Here is a 6,086-nt window from a genome sequence, read left to right on the forward strand (position 1 = left end):
GTAGAGATGGGGGCCCAGTTTCTTGACGGCTGGACTCCAAATGAAGCCAATTATCATTTAGAAGTTGCTCTGAGGGGCGCCTGGGTGGCTCAGTGGTTTAAAGCCTCTCCCTTCGGCTCAGGTCATGATCTCAGGGTCCTGGGATCAAGCCCCGCATCAGGCTCTCTGCTTAGCGGGGAGCCTGCTTCCTCCTCTCTCTCTCTGCCTGACTCTCTGCCTACCTGTGATCTCTCTATGTCAAATAAATAAATAAAATCTTAAAAAAAAAAAAAAGAAGTTGCTCTGAAACGCAGACAAGCTCCAGCACGCAAAGACATCCAGCGCTCAGTAAAATAGGTGTCCAGGGGCGCCTGGGTGGCTCAGTCGGTTAAGCGTCTGCCTTCCGCTCAGGTGAATCCCAGGTGAATCCCATGTCGGGGTCCCTCCTGGGCGGGGAGCCTGCTTCTCCCTCCGTCCCTCCCCCTGCTTGTGTTCCCCCTCTCTCTGACAAATAAATAAAATTTTTTAAAAAAAATTAAAAAGAAAATAGTTGTTCATTCACAAAAGGTCGCCTCTGAGGGCAGGAGCCCAGGATCTTGAAGAAAAGGCAAGACAGAGGCAGTTTCCATTTAAACCGCCTCTGCCCAAGGTTTAAAAGGACAGATTGCCGGAGTCAGAGGACAGTGAATGGTGGTGGTTTGCGCATGCTCAAGGGGAAGGCAGCTTTGTGCGGGACCCCATTCTCTGCGAAGTAAAAGCAGAGAGCCTAAAGCTGCAGGACAAGGAAGAAAGCAAGCCAAGTCCTCGGGGATGATTTTCTGGGGGATTTGCTTTTTTTTTGGATGAAAGGAAACATAAAGTTGTGTTTCTTTCTTTCTTTCTTTCTTTCTTTTTTTTTTAAAGATATTTATTTATTTATTTATTTATTTGACAAGCAGAGATCACAAGTAGGCAGAGAGGCAGGCAGAGAGAAAGGGTGGGGGAAGCAGGCTCCCTGCCTAACAGAGAGCCCCATGCGGGGCTCGATCCCAGGACTCTGGGACCATGACCTGAGCTGAACGCAGAGATTTAACCCACTGAGCCACCCAGGCGCCCCAAAGATTTTATTTATTTATATGACAGATAGAGATCACAAGTAGGCAGAGAGAGAGAGAGAGAGAGAGGAGGAAGCAGGCTCCCTGCTAAGCAGAGAGCCCGACGTGGGGCTTGATTCCAGGACCCCAGGATCGTGATCTGAGCCGAAGGCAGAAGTATTTCTTTACTAATGCTTTAGCAATTCAGAACACAAAAGAGGCTAAAACTATCTTCTTAAATTTTTTTTCTTTTTTTTTCTCCCTCCCTCCTTTCCTTCCTTTCTTTCTTCCCTTCCTAGTCCAGCTAACAGCCATCACTCCAGGGAGCACAGAGAACAGAAGGACCGACTCAAGGCTCTGCATCCAGGTTGACGGAGTCACAAAGCAGGGGCCTCCCCTTCTGTGTCCTTTCTCTAATAATGATGCTTCGCCTCCCTCTCTGCTTCAGCCTACACAAGAGCCTCCTTATTTATCATCTGAAGCCCCAGGATTTAGAGAGCCGAAATCCAAGCTGAAAATGCAGGCAATTACCCAGATAATTTAGGTAAACGTTGGGGTTGTGTGGTGAGTGTTTTAACATCCGTGTCTGAATTATTGGAGTAATTGTTTCCACTCCTCCTTCTCATTGTGAGGTTGAAGAGGCAATTCTCCCCACGACAACCCCTGTTTGTTTTGTCCAGCTTGAACAAGGCCAGTAGCTAAGGAGAGAGGGCTGAATAAAACTCCCGGAGAACCGGGCGGCCGGGCGAACTCCGGAGGGCTGAGCCAGTTTGTGATTGAGGTCAATAACCTTTGTGTTTCCATAAAAACCCCATCCAGTTGGCACACTCAATCCCTAACCGACTCCCCAAACATGCTCCCAATGTAGGAAACATCAAAGAAGCGAGGACGCGTGTGTACGCATGTGTGTTTGTGTTAAAAAAAAAAAAAAAAACAACTAAAGGAGATTTAAAAAAAAAAAACACTGAAATCAAGTCTTGTATAATTTTTTGGGGAAATGAGAGCGAATTTTGGAGTCGGGTACTTAGGATCCCCTTCATCCCTCCTCCTCCCCCACCCCCCCCAGACCCATGCTTCCAATTTCCTTATGAGCTCCGTGACCCCAAGAAAAGCTTAAACTCCTGGGGCCTTCACTTCCCTCCTCTTAAAACAGGGCTGATAATGACCCTTGCTTTATAGGGTTGCTGGGAGAGAGTACAGACCCAGCAGAGAGCCCGGGACTGGTACACTGTTAAGTCTGATACGTGCCTGCCGTTATTACTGATGGGGTCTGGGGTCCCATCTGCTACTGCGAACGTAATCACATGCATTTCCAGGAACGAGGCAACCACCCTCCAGACCTCCCAGCCGGCTTCTTTCCCGGTCGGCACGCCCACCGACCAAACAGGAAGGCATGTGCCCCACGGACACCCGAACAATGGGAAATCCGTGCATTAAAGTTTTATAGACGGCAGTAGCCCAGTTCAAATGAAACGGGCTCTGGAGAAAAGCAAACCGGTGTCCGATGACATCAAGTAGAACCAGGAGCCCAGAGTACACAAGCTTCTTGCTCTGTTCTCATTTATTGCTGCTGCTCAAGCCCGTCCAGGCTACAGGGGGTCGAAGGGCTCCTTCCTGGTGAGAGATAAGGAAATGAAGGTCCGGGAGGATCAAGGCTTCATGTCAGGACCAGAGAACTTGGCGCTCGGTAAGCACGAGGCCAATGCAGCAAGCAAAGGGGAGCAGGAAAATGCTGAGTGTGAATAAAGACGTTTTTGGGGTAAACTCAAGACAGGTGTACTGTCCCTGATCCCTTCATGGTCATGACAACCTCCCATCCGGGACCCACACTCGTATCCCACTGGGGCACGAGATTCATCTCAGGGACCCACCCCAGGCTGGCCGCATCGGGGTTCGGGGGACAAGCCCTGGCCTTGGTATTTTTTTTTTAAAGCTCTCCAAAGGGTCCCAAAGAACAGCTAAACCGTTTGGAGCTACTGGTCATCCCTACAGGGTACTCCTAATGTCTAGTAAGTCATGTTTAGGAGTAAAAAACAGAAAACTAATCTTTTTTCTGCTTTTCGAGTCAAAAGATGCACTGAAAAGAACAAGAGAGAAGCCCTGAATCCCTAGCCCTAATAATTATTAATTTTCTTCCCTGGGGTCTATCTTCAGTGGGTCCCCGATACCCTGGAGCCCTTTGCAGTTTGCTGACGATGCATAGATGTCCATTGTTCTAGCAAGGTGGCCCGTGGCATTCAGCAAATGCTCAACGCAAGTGGAGAGCTATGCCCTTCTCCCCCAAAGCTTCAAAGTCAGTGCATCAAGAGGAAGTCAGACTGAGTATATTCTAGGAACAGATTGGGGAGGGGGCTCAGACTCTGTGTCCTGCCATCCAATCCACTGACGACATGCCCAGCCCAGGGCCCGAACTGCTCAAGGCCACGGCCTCCTTACCTTCTTTGGTCATCCCGGCCCCATGCGTCCTTGAAGCCTCTCTGTTCCCTTGACCCCAAGGCCTTCTGGTTCTCCCTCCGTCTCCACCACCTTCCTGCTGAGTGCACCTGTGGCGTCTTCCTCTTCACCCATCTGTCCCGTGATGCAGCCTGGAAAGTTCCACGTTCAGCCCTCCTCTGCTCTCCTCCTTGTTTCCAGGGCTCCCTAGTCATCCGCATGTTAGCCATTTCAAAACCGGTCCCTCTTTGGGCAGACCCTTCTTCTGAGCTCTGGGCTCATGGACCTCGTCGGTCTCTTTACCTAGACATTTCAGTCAGATCTCTGATGGCAGTAGATTCAACCGGAATCCAATATCCGTGCTGGCCACTGCCTCAAACTGAGCATGTCCACTTCCGTACTCGCCGTATCGTTGGTTGGTATCCCCCCATCCTTCCAGCCCTCCAGCAACTACCTCCCGGACCTCTCCTCTGTGCTGGGCATCATGCTAAGGGCTAGGAATCCAGCCAGAGTTGCCCTAAGCCGATGTATCTCCACTCCAGTGGCATTTACAGCCCACAGAAGACAGTCCTTAAGCAAGAAAACACACAGATGACTACAAACCATCATATTGTAAGTTTCTCTGAGAGAAGAGGATGAGGTCCCAGGTAGAGACACAACAGACTGATTCCACAGTCCCACTTGGGACAAACGTGTGTGCATGAGAAGTCCAAATCAACGTGGACATCCCGGGAGGATGTGGGAAGGTTTCCTCAAGAAGTCATTGTGGGGCACTTGGGTGGCTCAGTCAGTTAAGCATCTGACTCATGATTTTGGTTCAGGTCATAACCTCAGGGTTGTGAGACCGAGTCCTGAGTCGGGCTCTGTGCTCAGCCGGGAGTCTGCTGGGAATTCTTTCTCTCCTGCTCCCTCAGCGCCCCCTCCAACTCTCTCTCTCTCTCTCAAAATAAATAAATCTTTAAGAAAAAAAGAATAGAATGAAGTTCATTTATCTATTGGTTCAGTAAGTGTTTATTGAGCCTCTACTCTGTGCCTTGCCCTGTTCAGTGATGACCAGATCCTACACTGATGGGGCTTATTGCCTCTTCAATTCCTGCTTAAAGGAAGGAATATTACCCGCCCCCACAATTCTTAATCTTTTTAAAGCCATAAACACATTGGATACATTGGGGAGACTGGAATACCCCCTTCTCAGACAGAGGCTTTTAAGTGGACAAAATGGAATAGATAACATTTCAAAGGAAATCACATACTTGATTAAGTATATTGAAATACATGGGAACCTGGGTGGCTCAGTGGGTTAAAGCCTCTGCTTTCGGCTCAGGTCATGATCCCAGGGTCCTGGGATCGAGTCCCACATCGGGCCCTCTGCTCAGCGGGGAGCCTGTTTCCTCCTCTCTCTCTGCCTGCCTCTCTGCCTACTTGTGATCTCTGTCTGTCAAATAAATAAATAAAATCTTTAAAAAAAAAAGTATATTGAAATACATTTCTTGGGTGCCTGGGTGGCTCAGCCGGTGAAGCATCTGCCTTTGGCTCAGGTCATGATCCCGGGGTCCTGGGTTCAAGTCCCACATCAGGCTCCCTGCTTAGCAGGGAGTCTGCTTCCCCCTTTCCTCCCTACTTGCGCGCTCTCTCTCTGTCTCTCAAATAAAGACTTAAAAAAAGAAATAAGAAAGAAATATGCTTCTTAAGAGCTTCGTTATTTGGACTTAGAGGATATGTCCAAGGTGAAGGTGATGACCAGGCTGTCAGCCCTGTGAGTTGTGGTGCCGTCTCAACTCGTCCACCTGACTCCGTGCTCTGAATGTGCGATGACTGGGCAGCTACATCTGTTCAACTTGCCGAATGGATCCCACCTTCCCCCAGGAGTTTTTTCTAAGACGAGGATGCTTTGCACAGGGGACCTGAGAAATCTCTTTCCTTGGCACCTGTGAAGATCCTTGTGGATTCATAATTTCTGATGGACACGTCTGACTTGGTGACAGCAGCCCTTGTGAATGAACACGCTGGGTGTTGGGAGCACCTGTCACAGTGTCACCTCTCACTCCAACTCTTAGCCTTCCCAGTGACCCCATGAAGGCGGGAAAGCAGTTCATTCTCTTGTCTACGTGGGAAGGCGGGTATTGGGAGAGCTAGATCGATTGTCCAAAGCCACACTGTCACAAAGCAGCCTCAGATTCAGAGTCCCTGTTTCCACCTTGCTTCCCTGTGTGGCACCGTCACCATCGGACAGAATTTGTTCTGTCCACAGGGAACATGAAGTGTGACAGAGGGGTAGGAAACGCCTGTTGACGGAAACAGGCATTGTGCTTTGGGAAACCAGAATGTACCAAGTGTTGAGCTATGGGAGGCAGCCTCAAGGAAGCCCTTCTCCTCAGAGTCTCCATTTCTGTCCCTGTGAAATGGGCACGCTGGACCAGTGGCATTCCCAAAGCGCTTGGCGACAAGACTCCAGGCCAAGAGTCTTGCCCATGTCAGTTAGCTGCTGCTTCTAGATATGTTGCAGTTACCCCCAGACTCCGGTCTCACCAACGGAGCTCCGTGTTTCACTGGCTGCCCGCCATGGGAGCTCTGACAGAAAAAGGGAGGCACACGTTCACA

Source organism: Martes martes, assembly GCF_963455335.1.
Source record: "Martes martes genome assembly, chromosome: 13".
Classification (NCBI taxonomy): Eukaryota; Metazoa; Chordata; class Mammalia; order Carnivora; family Mustelidae; genus Martes; species Martes martes.